Below are 17,260 nucleotides of genomic sequence, written 5' to 3' on the forward strand. Positions count from 1 at the left end.
TATGCTCATGGCATCTTCAGTCTTTTAATAAAAAGCTTGGAGCCTTCAAAGAGAAGGTATTCTGTTGTGGTTTGTGACTCTTTAGGCATGCCTGAGGCGTGCAATCACAAAGAGTGTCTCACCAAGATGGCTGTAGTCACAGAGCATAAAGTAGTGTCTAAGACACACATCTGGGCAGCGGTGTCCTTCAGAGACCGAAGCCAAGAACTTCCTCAGGAAGGCTGTCTACAAACTTTGTAATCTCTGTCCAATGACACCCTCATTTGCACGTGGGGGTAGTATAGGCCCTTTTACCATATAAAAGAAGTCTCATGTACTCCTGTCCTTCGAGGTAGTCTTACCCCAAGGCTAGCTTAAGAGCTTATTCACCACCAGAGTCTGGGACACCATGGGTGAAGAAAATCAAATTTCTGCAGGGTAACTTGATACTGTCTCTTCACATGTTTAGCATGTGGAATAGAGGCCAGGATTGGCTAAAAGGTCTCAGCAAGGTCTAACAGGGCCTTATTAATGGGAAGGGAAACCCGTCCTGCAGTTGGACTTTTCAGAATATCCACAAATGTGTGTGGATTGCCCTACATGCCTTCTGCTTTCATTCCTAGCAACGTGGTCACCCTCTTCACGAGATCTTGAAAGACTGTAAAGTCTTCAGAAGAACGTGACATATGACTCTAGAGTTATGGCCTCATTTGAGGAAAGATATTTGTAGATTCTTCCCAAGATGCCTCTTTCTCTGTGGGTTCCAAAACTGGAGGATGCTGTCAAACTGGAGGCAGATCTTCTCTAACAGACACAGGTGTTGGAAAAGGTGACTTTCTCCTGGATCGTGTGGCCAATGGAGATGTGGATGCTCTGGTAGCAGTCCAAGAGGCCCAATCTGGACAATGTGGGTAGTCCAGTCTTTGTACTGTCCATGATGATGCATAGCACACAAGCATCTTTCCAAATAATGTTCTTGCTCTGTAGAACAGGTGTGAGTGTCTCTAGAGTGTGACCTGTAAGGAGACCTGAAAGACCTTGAGGGAGAGAGGTCTATCATGCTCAGAGTCTGAAGAAAAAAATATAGCTTTCTTCAAAGAATGGAGGCACAGTTCCTATAGGTGTTGGTGGAAGTCTTGGGCACAGGTGGTACCAATGACAAAGATGTATCCATTGGACTCAGTGGAAGCAACTGAGGCAGATGGAAGGCAGACGGCTGAGTCAATGTCACCAATGCTGCTGGCAGCACCAACAATGCAGGCAGAACTGATGGTGTCATGGAAATAAGTAGTGTTGACATGGTTGAAGCTGCTGTAACTGGTAACTCCAGTAAATGAAGAAAGCGAGTCAAGGAGAGTGAGACAAAAGGTCTTTTGCCACAAAGAAAGTCCATTGTGTCAACAGTATAAATATCAGAGGCACGTGTTCTTCCGATAATGTCAGTGGTACCATACATAATGGCATCAGGGTTGAAGATCTCTGTGGTAGAGGAAGTAAAAGCACTAATTTTAACAGCCCTGCCAGAGAGTCAGTGCTGGCAAGCATCTGTGTTTGTGACTTTGGCCCTGGAGGACTTTTTAGAGGATCTGTCCTTCTCAGACAAAAAATGAGACTGATGTCTGAGATTCTCAGACAACGAAGGCAGCAGCAAAGGAAACTGTGGAGAGCAAGATGAACACTCTTCTCCCCCAGTTTCTGTTTTGGGGCTGGAGCAGCCAGAGAGGCACTCCTCATGGAAGAGGTCTCCATGCTTTCATGAACAAGGTCACTTTCTGAAGAGTTTTTAAATTAATGTACGTTAAGAATGAAAAAGCAAAGGGAATTGTCAGAAGAGAGGTACAAATGGGACACTTATTCTCCATATATCCCTTGCCCAAACAAATCAGTTACCTTTTGTTCCCATCACTCACAGGGATCAATAAGAAGGAACTGAGAGGGAGGCGGTGGACGTACTCGCATGCGCCACCTGCTGGTACAGCTGGCAAAAGTCTCCGACTCATATGCCTACATACACCTACAGTGAAATGTACATGTACACTTATCACTCAATAGGAGAACACAGTGATGTAAAAGATGAAAATCTAGAGAAAATTTAGACAGATGTCTAAATGCCTTCAAAAGAAAATGCCTTGGGAAGATATTCTATTAAATATAGAACACATGCTTGGATTGGTCAGAGTTCATGTTTCTCTTATCTCTAAAATTATCCAGAAAAGAAGATGGAAATATCTGGGACATGTATTAAGAATGAAGCCAGAGCACCTGCCATTGGCAGCTAGAGGAACATGTAAAAGAGGACAACTGAAAGAATCCCTCTGAACAGTACCAGAGGATGAAAACTCACGGATTTAGCAGAGAGGACATCTAAAGCATGGTCCAAGATAGACTGGGATGACAGAGCCTTGGTCATGCCTTAAGTGACATTTGACAGAGCAGGAAGGATCAGAATCAAAAAGTTCAGGTTTTTTAATGTCTGTACTTGCATCTAATCATTTGTTTCAAGGTACTTTAACAAAGCAGAAATGAATTTCACACATCAAGTAGCAAACAGCACCAAAGGCACATACTAAACACCACTCTAAATTATGCCTCTGACTAAGTCTATGATATTGTGTTCAATGCACATCTACAAAGCTCAGTTAAAGTGTAGTTTGTTTGCTCAAGAAGCAAGCAAGCAAATATTTATGATTCTGTCCAGATTATTTTTCTGCTTTTATGTACATTCACATGTGTTCAACTTTTTTGGCAGTAACATTTCAATGACAAACTGCAGTTCTAATCTGAAAAACGATTAAAGTTAGAAAAGTGCCAATTTTCTGAAGAGATCTGTTCACAAGGATTCAAAAATCATATCCCTTTATTTACTGACAGTTTTACTATATTTTACTCTACTTAGCACCTCGAAGCCCAAAACAGCCAAGAGGAGGGATCTGAATTCTAGTCCCTTTTCCTGAATAGTCAGAATTGTTTACCAAGTTTCCGTGGCGTTGGAACAATTTTTATAGTGGGAATGCTAAAAGCCACTGAACAAAAATATAAACCCTATACATGATAGATACCACTTCAAGCCAGGGAACGCTACCACACCCCCAGCACCCACAGTTCCAGCACTCCTGCCAAGTTCCAATTATGTCCATGCAACCCACTGAAGGTTGTACAGATGTCCTAGAGGGCCTCATCTGACCCACAAGGTGTTTTACTAATTAATGATCTGAAGGAAAGAACATAGCTTGACTGCCAAGGGCTTAAGTTTGAAGGGCTGGACGTTAGACCCCTTATTCGTAAAATGCGCATATTTTATTTGGAAGTCACAAGAGGACGTAAGTACACATCTTTCAGATACTGGGGAGGGGAGAGAGAGGGGATCCTGCTGATTGAAAGGCAGCTGTAAAAGAATGGAAGGTTAGACTGTATATTCCAAGACCACACAGTGAAGTAATTGGTTAATTGTACCTATGATCTTTTCAGCTATGAAGTTAGATAGTGTAGACACAGCACTGTTATGGCTCTTGTTTCCTACCATAGTTCTCACAGCACCAAGCATCTCTTGGCATTTAAAACTAAATTGAAGAAATCTGTCTACTCTTGCTTTATTTTGCTTTTAAACCTGATCACTGTACTAGTGTTTTACTGTAAACCCCCAGCAGTTCTCCTATGAAGACTGCTATATAACTGCAGTTTTTATTGATGCTTGCGTGGTCATCTAGCATTGCTTGCTTGTCTTTACCCAATGTTCAGCCAACTACTGTAAACCATTCAAACTGCTGTTTGAGTAGCATATTTGAGAGATGCTTTTTTGGCTACTTCTCCACAGATGTTCGGGTGGAAGACTGAGAAAGCATGGCACTATTTGAATAAATGAAACTGATAACGTGTGTCCTGGCCAACATAGTGTCTCAATAAGTCATAAGTCCATAGCTGTGCAAACACTATTGCTGAGTGAATACATACCGTCACATTATAAATCACAACCCCATCATCTAACTCAGAGGTGGGCAAACTACGGCCTGCGGGCCACATCTGGCCCGCAGGACCCTCCTGCCCGGCCTCTGAGCTCCTGCCCCAGGAGACTAGCCACTGGCCCCTCCCCTGCTGTCCCCCCTCCCCCGCAGCCTCACCTTGCCACCGGCACAATGCTCTGGGCAACGGGGCTGTGAGCTCCTGGGGCAGTGCAGCTGCAGAGCCCAGCCTGACCCGGTGCTGTGCTGTGTGGTGGCGGCGGCAGCAGCGTGGCCCAGCTCCAGCTGGGCAGCACAGCTATAGCGCCGCCAGCCACCGGTGCCTCAGGCAGTGCGATAAGAGGGCCCGGAGCAGGGGGTTGGATAGAGGGCAGGGGAGTTCGGGACGGTTGTCAGAGGGCGGGGGTGTGGACAGGGGTTGGGGCCGGAACAGGAGTTGAATGGGGGCAGTCAGGAAGGAGAGGGGGGTTGGATAGGGCAGCAGGAGGCAGTCAGGGGACAGGGAGAAGGGGCGGTTGGATGTGGTGGCGGGGGGGGCAGTTAGGGGCAGGGGTCCGGGCGCGGAAAGGAGGTGGGGGCCAGGCCACAACCCCCTCCCCTAACCGGCCCTCCATACAATTTCCAAAACCCGATGAAGTTTGCCAGTCCCTGATCTAACTTGTTGCTGTCACTGGAAAATGCTTCAAAAGTACCTTTCATTTGCTGGGTGCTGTATAAAACCAAATTCTATTTGGAGACAGGAAAACATGACAAGAGCGGGTGGGTTTTCTAACAGTCTTTTAGAAAGCTTTTTATATGACAATTATGTCGATTTAAGACTGTGTGGGAACCCTCTTAAAAATAAATGAAGATGAACTCATCAAAATACGAGGGAAGACAGGAACCTCTAATCTCGGTCATTAAAAATGGGATGAGTGAGTTATATATGAGTTCAATTTTACAGTACCTCCCACAGCCAGCTTTCTGCTTATAAACACCCTTCACCTTTTGGAAAACATCTCTGAATTACCGAGCTTGGTGTTCCAAGCATGTCAGATATTTTATTAATTGCCAACTGACCGGATGTTACTCCATGTGCAGTGTACTTTTATCTTCTTTTGTACTAGCCACAGAAGTGATCATGATTTGGTTCAAAATTAATCTTGAACATTGGCAGATAATGGGTTAATTTGTATTAAGTGCCAACTATACAAGTATGTCAAATGCTTTCTTCCCTAGTCTTGCTGGATAACTCCTTGGAGGCCTCATATGTGGACTGGGGGGGGGGGTCCCTCGGCCTTTGACTGAAGAATTAAGGTGTTGAATTTTTAAGAAAGGCCTATTTTCTCCCAATTGCCTCTCAGGTATTAAAGTTAAATAGGTGTTAAAGATGGAAAACCAGTTTTAAACAGGTTTAATGCAAGTTATTCCTCATCTCTTCTATTTTTTCAGTCCTTCCCACCAATTAACTTTATTTTAAAGTTTATTTTATTAGCAAATGTTGATTACAAAGTGAGTAGTAGAATTACATAAGAATCCAAGAGGGCAGACAAAACAGCATGTTTAAAAAAGTTTTGAGGAAAAAATAAAGCTGGAGACAAAGCTATAACCTAGTTTAAGATATTTTGACAGATTCTGTCTTCACTATTATGGAGTGAGACTATTAATTTAAATCTAACTTATTTTAAAGGAGAAGTACACCCAACATGCTGTTTCAATGCATCTCTTTCCACAAAGACTTAAAATTTCCACTCAGGAGTCACATCACTTAAAAGACCCAATAAAAAAGGCATATGGTTGCAGATTCATCTACATTAAATTGACTTAAAACTAGTAGCTGGATATCTGTCCAGCCACCACAAGGTGTCTTATTTCTTGTACTACTACTAGAAAGTGAGTTAAGGAGGAAAAAAAATAGAATGGGAGAGTAAATTAAGTTCAATAACTTGGCTCCCCTCACCGATTAATGTAGTCAGTACTGCAGATAAATGTTACTAGTAGAAGTTAGAACCACAGCTAAGTCTGAAAAGCAAATCTGTTACCTTGTCTACAGCCAGAATTGGAAGTTGTGAGGATTTGGAGGTTCCCTGTGATAATTTATTGACAATATGTTGGCCTGATATATTGAGAGATTTTCTGGATGACTATATTGGTTTAACTCACTGGGAGGTTGCTCCGGAATACAGTCAGAAACAAAGAGTTGGCTCCAGATAGCCACCCATCAACAGAGAGACTTGAGAGTCTTTGAGAGACAACGCCAGAACTGTTAGCTTTGATAATTCTCACTCTGTCTCCACCCAACCTACAAAAATGGTTCTCACTAGGAATGACCAATGATCTTCCAAAAACAGGAGAACAAAAACACTCTGGCAGGATTTAAAGGACATCTGAGAGCCATCTGTTCTGGTGAATCAGACAGGGACCCATTGAGAGGGAGAGAGGGAAGGAAGGGGCGTTCAAAGAAGTTAGTCTACATGCGCCATGAATCCTGTTTTAAAATTCTCCCCCCCCCCCCAAAAAAAAAAAAAAAAAAAAAGCTTTGCTCCCACTGCTAAAACAAACAATACTTTGGTTTTCAGACCTTTTTGGTCACTATGCACCACTGGTCACAGATTCCTGACAAGACGACTCTTAGGTGCCCCAATGCAGGTCAGACCTGCAAGTTAAGAATGGTGGATACACAGATAGCCCAGGTCCCAGTCAAAGAGTTGGAAAACTGGTAAATTTCATCCCAGGATACGTAAAGGCACAAGGCCTAACACTGGAGGCGGTGCACTCAGAGATCAGAAAGGGGACAGAGGTGCAGTAGTCCTGTAACCATGACCAGAGTACTCTGTATTTAAAAATTAAAATTGTATCTAAGCAAAGAAAAGTGGCCTGTGAAAATCTTTCCAATCAGGTTTAATTTTACATATCTGTTGTGTATGTAACAATTTTAAAAAGTTAACTTGACTTAGAGTTAAACACTATTGGTTTATATTAAAAACAGGTTTGCCCCAGTTTTCAGCCTCTAAATTAGGTATCAGAATAGTCTAGCAAATGTTCAGTAGAGTAAGAAAGCCCAGATGCAATCTTTCAGAGATCAGGATTTACTCCGGCCAGCTAGCAGGTATTTGCATGTTTGATGCACAGTTGGATTACAAGACATGAATGTATTGTAGTACAGCATCATGTCAAGCATTCTTTCAACCTGGATGAGAGCCAACTATTTTGACTGTGTAGGATCCTGGTTTCATTAGAGATCTACATAACATTTCTAAATTCAAGACCAAATTACTATTTCCACTATTTGATCAACAAAGGAGGGGATTTACAAACTGAAAAATATTTCAAACAAATCTGAGGGAATGATTTTATTAAAGGCTTTTTCATTTAAAAGCATAACTATATTAAAACAGATTTAGAACCATATGTTTAAGAAACTCTTCAAATATATTAATGAGTAGCAAAGGGAATATAGTTGAAGTATGAAACGTTAAACATATTTACAAGTATACACTGTTAAATTGGGTCTGGTTCAGTATTCTGTATGGGTGCTTTCATATTTAATCATTTCCAAATGCCAAATTGATACGAACAAGAAAGAATACATATGACTTTCAGTTCTATTTGTTGATATTCAGTTAAAGTGACTCCAATGTAGTCACAGCACAGACACTATACATAAATTGATTCTGAGTACAAAGTTGGCAGTCCTTTAAAAAAAAAGTTTTAGATCAAGACAACTCATATTTTCTTTCCCAATCACTAACGCTATTTTTTGGCTGGTGGGCAACTCTACAGATTAAATAATTTAGGAATTAAAAACCTATAACGTGACTAAGTATCTGTGTGAGAAAACATTAGATAGTTGAAACAACGAGTCCTTGTGACACCTTGGAGACTAAAATTTGTTTGGGCATAAGCTTTCGTGGGTTAGGACCCACTTCATCAGATGCTTGGAGTGAAAATACAGGAGCAGGTATAAATACAGGATGGGGGTTGCTTTACCAAGTGTGAGGTCAGTCTAAGGAGATAAATCAATTAACAGCAGGATACCAAGGGAGGAATAATAGCTTTTGAAGTGGTAAGAGAGTGTCCCATTACAGACAGTTGACAAGAAGGTGTGAGTAACAGGAGGGAGAAATTAGTATTGGGGAAATTAAGTTTAGTTGAGTAATCTTCATGTCCACTCCTCCCTGGTGAGTGTTAAACTTCAGAGTTTATACTAATTGGACTTCTATGGTGTGAAATATAAAGATGAACCAAGTTCTTTTTAAACATTCTAAGAAAGTCAGTTATATTTCATCATTTTGATTTGAAGTGCACTAATCAAAATATATATTGTGTTTATGAATATTTAACTCAATCAGTTATAGAATCATAGAATATCAGGGTTGGAAGGGACCTCAGGAGGTCATCTAGTCCAACCCCCTGCTCAAAGCAGGGCCAATCCCCAATTAAATCATCCCAGCCAGGGCTTTGTCAAGCCTGACCTTAAAAACTCCTAAGGAAGGAGATTCTACCACCTCCCTAGGTGCATTCCAGTGTTTCACCACCCTCCTAGTGAAGAAGTTTTTCCTAATATCCAACCTAAACCTTCCCTACTGCAACTTGAGACCATTACTCCTTGTCCTGTCCTCTTCTACCACTGAGAATAGTCTAGAACCATCCTCTCTGGAACCACCTCTCAGGCAGTTGAAAGCAGCTATCAAATCCCCTCTTATTCTTCTCTTCTGCAGACTAAACAATCCCAGTTCCCTCAGCCTCTCCTCATAAGTCATGTGTTCCAGACCCCTAATCACTTTTGTTGCCCTTCGCTGGACTCTCCAATTTATCCACATCCTTCTTGTAGTGTGGGGCCCAAAACTGGACACAGTACTCCAGATGAGGCCTCACCAATGTCGAATAGAAGGGAACGATCACATCCCTTGATCTGCTCGCTATGCCCCTACTTATACATCCCAAAATGCCATTGGCCTTCTTGGCAACAAGGGCACACTGCTGACTCATATCCAGCTTCTCGTCCACTGTCACCCCTAGGTCCTTTTCCGCAGAACTGCTGCCTAGCCATTCGGTCCCTAGTCTGTAGCTGTGCATTGGATTCTTCCGTCCTAAGTGCAGGACCCTGCACTTATCCTTATTGAACCTCATCAGATTTCTTTTGGCCCAATCCTCCAATTTGTCTAGGTCCCTCTGTATCCTATCCCTGCCCTCCAGCGTATCAACCACTCCTCCCAGTTTAGTATTTAGTTAGGAAAATCCTGAATTTTAAAAAGAATTATAAGTCAGTTCCCTATGGAAATTTTCTGCATCTCAAAAGATAATCTAAAGAACTATTCTATCCCTCATAACTTTTAGCCACAAGTCTGGATTTCTCCTTGCCTTTGTACTTAAAGACAGCATAGGTTTTTTTTTCTTTTTACATTTACAAGAATTGTTGGTCTAAACCTAACAGTGATCCATGGACAAATGGTAGCCTGCAGAGCCCTGTGTTATGGTATACAAGGAGCTTGAAGGACAATAACGCACAGGGCAGGTCTACACTACAAATTTACAATGGTATAACTGTGCCGCTGTTGCGCTTCTGGTGAAGATGCTCCAAGCTGATGTGAGAGAGCACTCCATCAGCTTAATAATTCTATATCCACAAGAGGCAGCAGCTACACTGGAGGAAGAAGCTCACCCACTGACATAGTGCTGTCTACACTGGCACTTAGGTCAGTATAACTACATTGCTCAGGGGTGTGAATTATTGACACTCTTGTGCAACAGTTATATTGAACTAATTTTGTAGCGTAGACCAGGCCGCAGGTTTTCCTGCTAGTTTCCAGCTAAAACACAGTAAGAGAAGTTAGAAATATATTAAGCACTTCCCAAATGTTACCTTTCCATGTAATCATTTGCTGTAGCAGTCTTGGACACTCTGCTAAGGGCACCCAGAACCTAAGCTACTGTGATACCTCTCTGCCTCAGCAAGGGAGAGGTTCGCTAGAGTTTAGACTGTATGTCAGGTCCCTGCCACACCTGTCTGTCTACCTTATCAACAAACTCTTTGAGACTGTACCAGGCTAAATCTTGCCTTGTCAGTAACATTCAGTGAACTCCAGTTCTAGAGTTGCTCAGAAATGTCTCTGCAGCAGCTAGTTCCTCTCATAGGACACTCTCAGAAGTTAGGTTCACTACCTCCAAAGATACAGCACACACACCAGCCTGTTGGCCCACCGTAGACACTATCCTAAACACAGCACAGAGATGGTTTATAGTAAAATTAAGAATAAGTTTTTTTAATAAAGAACAGAGATTTAAGTGATACTAAGCAGAGGTAATAAACAGTAAAAGGTTACAAAAACAAAAACAAAAACACACTTCCTAGTGTCTAATACTTAACTTTAGCAAGCTACAATCTGTATCTAAATAGCTTTCCTCACATCAAGGTAGAAGCATCTCCAGCCCTTCCAGTAGGAGGATCCAATGTCACAGAATCAGAGGGTGCTGTCCCCTCTGTCCTTTAAGTGATGACTAACTAGAACGTCTCTTTACTCCCCTTATATTTCCCAAAGTCCATTATCTTTGTCTCAAGATCCCGGAAGATCCAGTGGGGATTCAGACTCCAGTGTCTATCTCGCTGTGCTCACCAAGCTGTTGCCTCTGCCACTTGACTAGACTGCTTTGTTTATCTTATATGTAAGTGTACCTTCATGATCGATGGCTTACAAAGCTTGACTCAGATAGGCAAATTTACATTCCTTTGTGTAAGACAAACTTGTTCATTAAGACTGCCCCCCAAAACATACTTTAGGAACATATTTCCAGCACACATAATAACTCCTTACAGGCCACCCATACATACATCACACAGTTATATTTATGACCAGTGTGTCACCAGTTTTTATATGATATCTTATACAATACATTTTATAGTACAATAATATTGTACACAATCAGTTGGTTCCACTGATTGTATTCTTTAGCGATTCTCTTGAGTGTCTGGGCCCTGATTGTCATAAGCCCACAGGGACATTATGTGATTAAAAACAGGAGTAGTAGTACAAATGGAAGATGTTTCAGAAGACACTCTTAGGATGAGGTCCACATTATGAAAAAGTCTGAAACCCTGTTTTAGACGGTGTTTTAAAGATACTTTGTAATTTTATTATTTTTTCATTTTGAAGGTATGTTTAAATTATTCTTTGATTACAGTATTCAGATCCAGTTCTCTTTACACCTCCCCAGATTTTTTTAAAAATATGCTTTTCCTTGAGACAGATCTCATGGAGTGGCCCTGTGAAAATGTTTCTTTTTTGCGAGTACAGTGCGAACAAAATACACAAGCTACATTTTATACTTCCAACTGTTCAGACAGTAATAACTTGTGTCCTCATGCAAAAGTTGTACCACTGTAACTACACAGGTACAGTAAAATGATACAATTATACTGGTATAGAAGTATTTAAACCAGTATAGCTTATTCCTGTGTGAGAAGGGGAATAAGCTAATTGCATCCAGACTAGAGGTTGTACAAATACAACTATCAGTTAAAAAAAAAAAAAAAAAAAAGTAAAAAGAAGTTACACTCTTAACTGAGTTATACCAGTACAAAATTTGCATGCAGACCAGGCCTGTTTTATATATTGAGAAACTAAGTATCTGAAGAACTCAAACAATTATGGAGCTGGAATATTTCACAAAATAAACTAAGTGGCAAAAAAAATTATAAGTAAGATTTTAAAGACATGGAGTCCTCTTTCAGGCCAGAGAGTGGCAAATTCTTATTTGACAAAAGTGTATTATTTGCTTTGCATGTGCATCAAGTAAAGAAGCATGTGATATCTTTATCCTACTAGAAAATGAGTTAACTGGTAAAAGGCATCAGTGTGTCAATCACACAAATCTCCCCAAAATGGGTCCTCCAATCTCAGTAAACTATGAATTAGAGAAAATATGAATGAGTTTGAAGCAGTTTGAGCTAAGATAAAGGAAACTGTTAACCCGAGAGTTCTGCAGTAGCTTAACTATGCAGCATTACAGGCTAAAGACCTAGCTTACATTCATAATCTGCCCCAAATCCAGCAACTGAATAGCCAGTCACCAACACAGCTACACTTGTTCACAAGATAGAATCAGCATGGAAGTTCCATTGATGCTAGTCAGACTACTAGCAGAATTTCTGCACAGATCACAGCTTCCTCATCTGCAGTTGGGGTCTGCATCAGGGCAGTTACATTGGTGGCTTGACACAGACTGCTAGAAGTAGGGCAAATTACGGATATAAACAAGGCCTACAGCATAGGCTTTCTTCTTAAAAATCCTTCAGTCTGCACTGATCAGTGAAACTTGATTGGTGGGACAAAAAGTTCTGCATAAACACTACTATGTACAGTATCACTTGAAATTAATTTAATTGAGCATATTGAAATATTGCAACTCCGTATCAATAGTTGCTTCTACTAAACCTTGAATATTTGGACAGCATGATCCTGGAGAGGTGAAATATTGCATGGGATCTAACCCAAGTTTACAACTCTTCATTTGCATTAAGAAGCCAATCTCAAAACGACTAAGCAGATTGGTGGGTTAAAACAGACATTTAAAGTAAATATTCCTTTAACAGTTTCTTTAAATTAAAGTATTCCTCCAGTTACCAAATCTCTTGAGGATATGTCAGTACTGATACAAGCATGGGACTTTCGTACAACAGTTTACTTTCTGAATGAAAGACTTTCTTTAGCCATCTATCAAGCAGCTGAACAATAAGCAGACAGAATCCCACTACTGATTTTTGGACATAACCTTGGTCGCTATCTACCTAGAGAAAGATGCTCCATAATGGAAATGGGTTTCACTCTTATGTAATTTCTGTTAAACGCTCTACTTAAGATGGGGTGCAGCAGCAAGTAAGCCAAGACGCAACCCCTATCTTATTCCGGTCTATTTAGAAGTTCACATGTAATGACCTTGAAGCACTGGGGGGCTGGGGCGGGGGAGGAAATCCTGCATTCATATGGAATATGGTCTTCAAATCAAAACACATGCCCACTCTGTACAGATTTAATTTAAAAGTGAATCTTTAAAAACATTTTTAAACATGGCAGCCCATGTTACCACCAATACTAGTGCAAATGTACAGGGTAAAGTGCCAAAAAGTCCTTTATCTTGTGATGAATTTTAATAGGGAAAGCTAATTTTGGTTAGGAAAGAACATCATGAGTTTTTTCTCTAGCATGTTTAAAATATTGGCTCAAAGTTAACTATCTGACAAAAAAAAATCCATTTGTGGATAATGCCTCTGTTCTTGTAACATAGTTCCACGCAATATTGCAGTTATCTGCCTAGCTTTTCTGCAAACTCTACCTAAGGTGGCATATGCCACCAGGCTCTATGAGGAGGAAACCCTAGTAAAGAGATTTTGAGATGGATGGGATTACAGATGCAGACTAGGAGAATCAAATATAAATTACCATTTAGGTCCCTACAGTGATGGTTAAGAAGAAGTCATAAAACTAAACTTCCTTCCTCCTATAATTTGAGCTTCTTTTCTGATGGGCAGGACTATAGCAAGGACAGACTTACCCACCCACAGAAAACCAGATACTCAGCCCCACAGAGTGAAACATGGCGTGTTACGATCTCTAATAGCCCTATTATCCATAGTGGAAATGGGATGCAGACAATAAATGCACAACCCAAACCACCTCAGTTAGCAAGATCAGGGTAGAATGGAGAATTCAACGACTATTCTCTTCCTCCAACTTCCCAAGCCACTCGAAATGAATATCCAAATAAAGAGCAGTTTTTGACCTCTCTCTAAAATAGAAAGGAGAAAGTTAATACTTAATTTCCAATGGACTTTCCTTCTGCAGATCTCAAAGTACATTCTCACAGTAAACGAGCATTAGCCCTGTTCTACGGATAAAGAAATCCCTGAATTTCTCTCTCAAATTCCCTGAAGTCATAGTAAAACTAACACTGCAGAGAACAAAACCCAGGTCTCCTAACTCAGTCTGGTGAGTTAATAGGTTATTGGTATGTTCTCCTATCATATCATATCACCTCCTAAGGAACATATCACTTATTCCTGTTAGCAGTAATAGTTAAAACAGTAGGTAAAATAATTTAAACAGTTAATATAGCCCAGTGAACAACAGTGGGGACCTTCTGTGAAAAAAAATTAAACCCCTCATTGCCACCAATATTTCCTTGCTTCCCTATAAATCAGGCAATGAATGACTGATGCACACAGGGCAATTACAAGTGATCCACGCAGTGTTGTCTAGTCCCAGCTTCTGGCAGTTGGAGGTGTAGGGACATATGGAGCCCTGTTTTGCATTCATGACCGTCTTGGCTAATAGCCTAAGCTTAGCTAATGCTTTTTGGAACTCATTTATACTTCTGGCCTTCACAACATCCCTGGCCACAAGTTCCACAGGTTAACTGTGTTGTGTGAAGAAGTACTTCCTTCTGTTTATTTTGAACTTGAGGCCTACTAATTTAATCGGGTGAGTCCTGGCTATTTTGTTATGTGAATGGGTAAACACCACTTCCCTTCTCTACACCATTCATGATTTTAGATACCTCTATCATATCCCCCCTTAGCTGCCTTTTTTCTAAAATGAGCAGACCCGTTTTTTTTAATCTATCCTCATATGGAAGCTCTTCAATACGCCTAATCATTTTCATTGCCCTTCTCTATACTTTTTCCAATTCTAAGATCTTTTTTGAGATGGGGTAACCAGAACTGTGTTTTCAGAGAACTATCCACAATGATTCTGAAATCTCTTTCTTGAGTGGTAATAGCCAATTTAGACCCCATCATTTTGTATGTAATTTCAGGATTAGGTTTTCCAAAGTGCATTACTTTGCATTTATCTACACTGAATTCCATGTACCATTCTGTTGCCCAGTCACCCAGTTTTGTAAGATCCCATCGTAAATCTTCACAGTCAGCTTAGGGCTTATCTTGACTAATTTTGTACTGCCTGCAAATTTTGCCACCTCACCGTTCCAGATCATTTATGAATACACTGATCATCATAGGTCCCCGTGCAGATCCTTGGAGGACAACATTCATAGAATCATAGAATATCAGGGTTGGAAGGGACCTCAGGAGGTCATCTAGTCCAACCCCCTGCTCAAAAGCAGGACCAATCCCCAATTAAATCATCCCAGCCAGGGCTTTGTCAAGCCTGACCTTAAAAACTCCTAAGGAAGGAGATTCTACCACCTCCCTAGGCAACGCATTCCAGTGTTTCACCACCCTCCTAGTGAAAAAGTTTTTCCTAATATCCAACCTAAACCTTCCCCACTGCAACTTGAGACCATTACTCCTTGTCCTGTCCTCTTCTACCACTGAGAATAGTCTAGAACCATCCTCTCTGGAACCACCTCTCAGGTAGCTGAAAGCAGCTATCAAATCCCCCCTCATTCTTCTCTTCTGCAGACTAAACAATCCCAGTTCCCTCAGCCTCTCCTCATAAGTCATGTGTTCCAGACCCCTAATCGGGGTTCACATTATTTACCTCTCTCCATTATGAGAGCCTACCATTTGTTCCTACCCTTTGTTTTCTAGCTTTCCCTGATACTGACCAGTTACTGATCCATAAGAGGACCTTTCCTCTTCTCCCATGACTCCTTATGTTGCTTAACAGCCTTCGTGAGGGACCTTGTGAAAGGCATTCTGAAAGTCCAAGTACACTGTATCCACTGGATCACTCTTATCAAGATGTTTATTGACACTCTCAAACAATTCTAATATAGACTGGTGAGGCATGATTTCCCTTTATAAAAGCCATGTTGACTTTTCCCAACACATCATGTTCACCTATGTGTCTTAGAATTCTGTTCTTTACCAGGCAAATTGTTTGAAATAGTAGAGACATTAGGCTTATTGGCCTATAATTGCCAGAATCATCTCTGGAGCCTTTTAAAAACTGATATTATAATAACTACCTTTCAATCACCTGGTATAGAAGCTAAATTAATTTAGGTTCTCTACAACAGCCTTGTCTTCCTTGAGTGATCGTTTAGCACCTCAATCATCGAGTGGCCCCACTGACTGTTGGGCATGCTTCTAATGTACTCACATTTTTTGCTGTTAGTTTGTGTGCTAGTTGTTCTTCAAGTTCTCTCTTGGCTTGCCTTATTTTACTTTTCATGTGACTTGCCAGAGTTTATGCTCTATTGTTTCTATTTCCCCTCACTAGGATTTGACTTCCAAGTTCTAAAGGTGCCTCTAACCACCTCTTTTATTCTGCTTTTTAGACATGATAGCATTGTTTTGGTCCTCTTACTGTTGTTTTTAGGATATACATTTAATTTGAACCTCTATCATGGTGTTTTTAAAATAGCCTTTATGAAGTTCGCAGGTATTTCACCCTTGTGACTGAAACTTTTAATTTCCGTTTAACTAGCTTCCTCATTTCTGGGTAGCTCCCGTTTTTGAAGTTAAATGCTACTTAGGTGGGTTTCTTTGACATTTCCCCCCCACACACATTATGGTCATTATTACCAAGAAGTTCAGCTATATTCACCTCTTGGACCAGATCCTATGGTCCATTTAAGACTAAGTCAAGAATTGCCTCTCCCCTTGTGGGTTCCAGGACTAGCTACTCCAAGCAGTAGTCATTTGTGGTGTCTATAAATTTTATCTCTGCATCCCTTCCTGAGGTGACATATACCCACTCAAGATGCACATAGTTGAAATCCTCCATTATTATTGGGTTTTCTGTTTTTGTAGCCTCTCTAATATCCCTAAGCATTTCACAATCACTGCCAACCACCTGATCAGGATTGTGGCAGCATATTCCTACTGCTATACTCTTATTATTCAAGCACGTAATTTCTACCCAGAGAGTCTATAGTATAGTTTGAGTCATTTCAGGTTTTTACTTTGACTATGCTCTTTCACAAATGGTTCATGCTGGTGGGGATGTGGCATTATTACCATGTCCCACTGATTATTCGCATTCCACCAAGTTTCAGTGATGCCTATCATATCAATATCCTCATTTAATGCCAGGTACTCTAATTCACCCATCTTACTTATTTAGACTTCAGCAGTTGTCTATTAGCACTTATACACTTTGTCTTCGTGTGTTAGATTTGAATGGGATTCTTATGTTTGACTATTCCTCACTAGCTCCTATCTATACTTTGCCAACTTCTTTCCTATCAGTTTAATAAATCCATCCCTAAGGGATGTCTCCACATCAGCTGTGTGCCCCTCCACACCTGACAGCTATCCCCCTGCCCTTAGTTTAAAAAATTCTCTTATAACCTTTTAATTTTACATGCTGGCAGTCTAGTTCCATTTTGGTTTTCGGTGGAACCCATCCTTCCTGTTTAGGCTCCTCCCTTCCCAAAAT

The 17,260-nt window shown here is 40.8% G+C and overlaps 1 protein-coding gene across 2 annotated transcripts in view; it reads right to left on the reverse strand.

Annotated features, from left to right (window-relative positions):
- Positions 1 to 17,260, reverse strand: part of SESN3 (sestrin 3) — an 86,246-nt gene that overhangs the window by 62,681 nt on the left and 6,305 nt on the right. The gene's annotated exons all lie outside the window — the stretch shown is intronic.

This window comes from Lepidochelys olivacea, assembly GCF_965140295.1.
Source record: "Lepidochelys olivacea isolate rLepOli2 genome assembly, chromosome: 1".
Taxonomy (NCBI): Eukaryota; Metazoa; Chordata; order Testudines; family Cheloniidae; genus Lepidochelys; species Lepidochelys olivacea.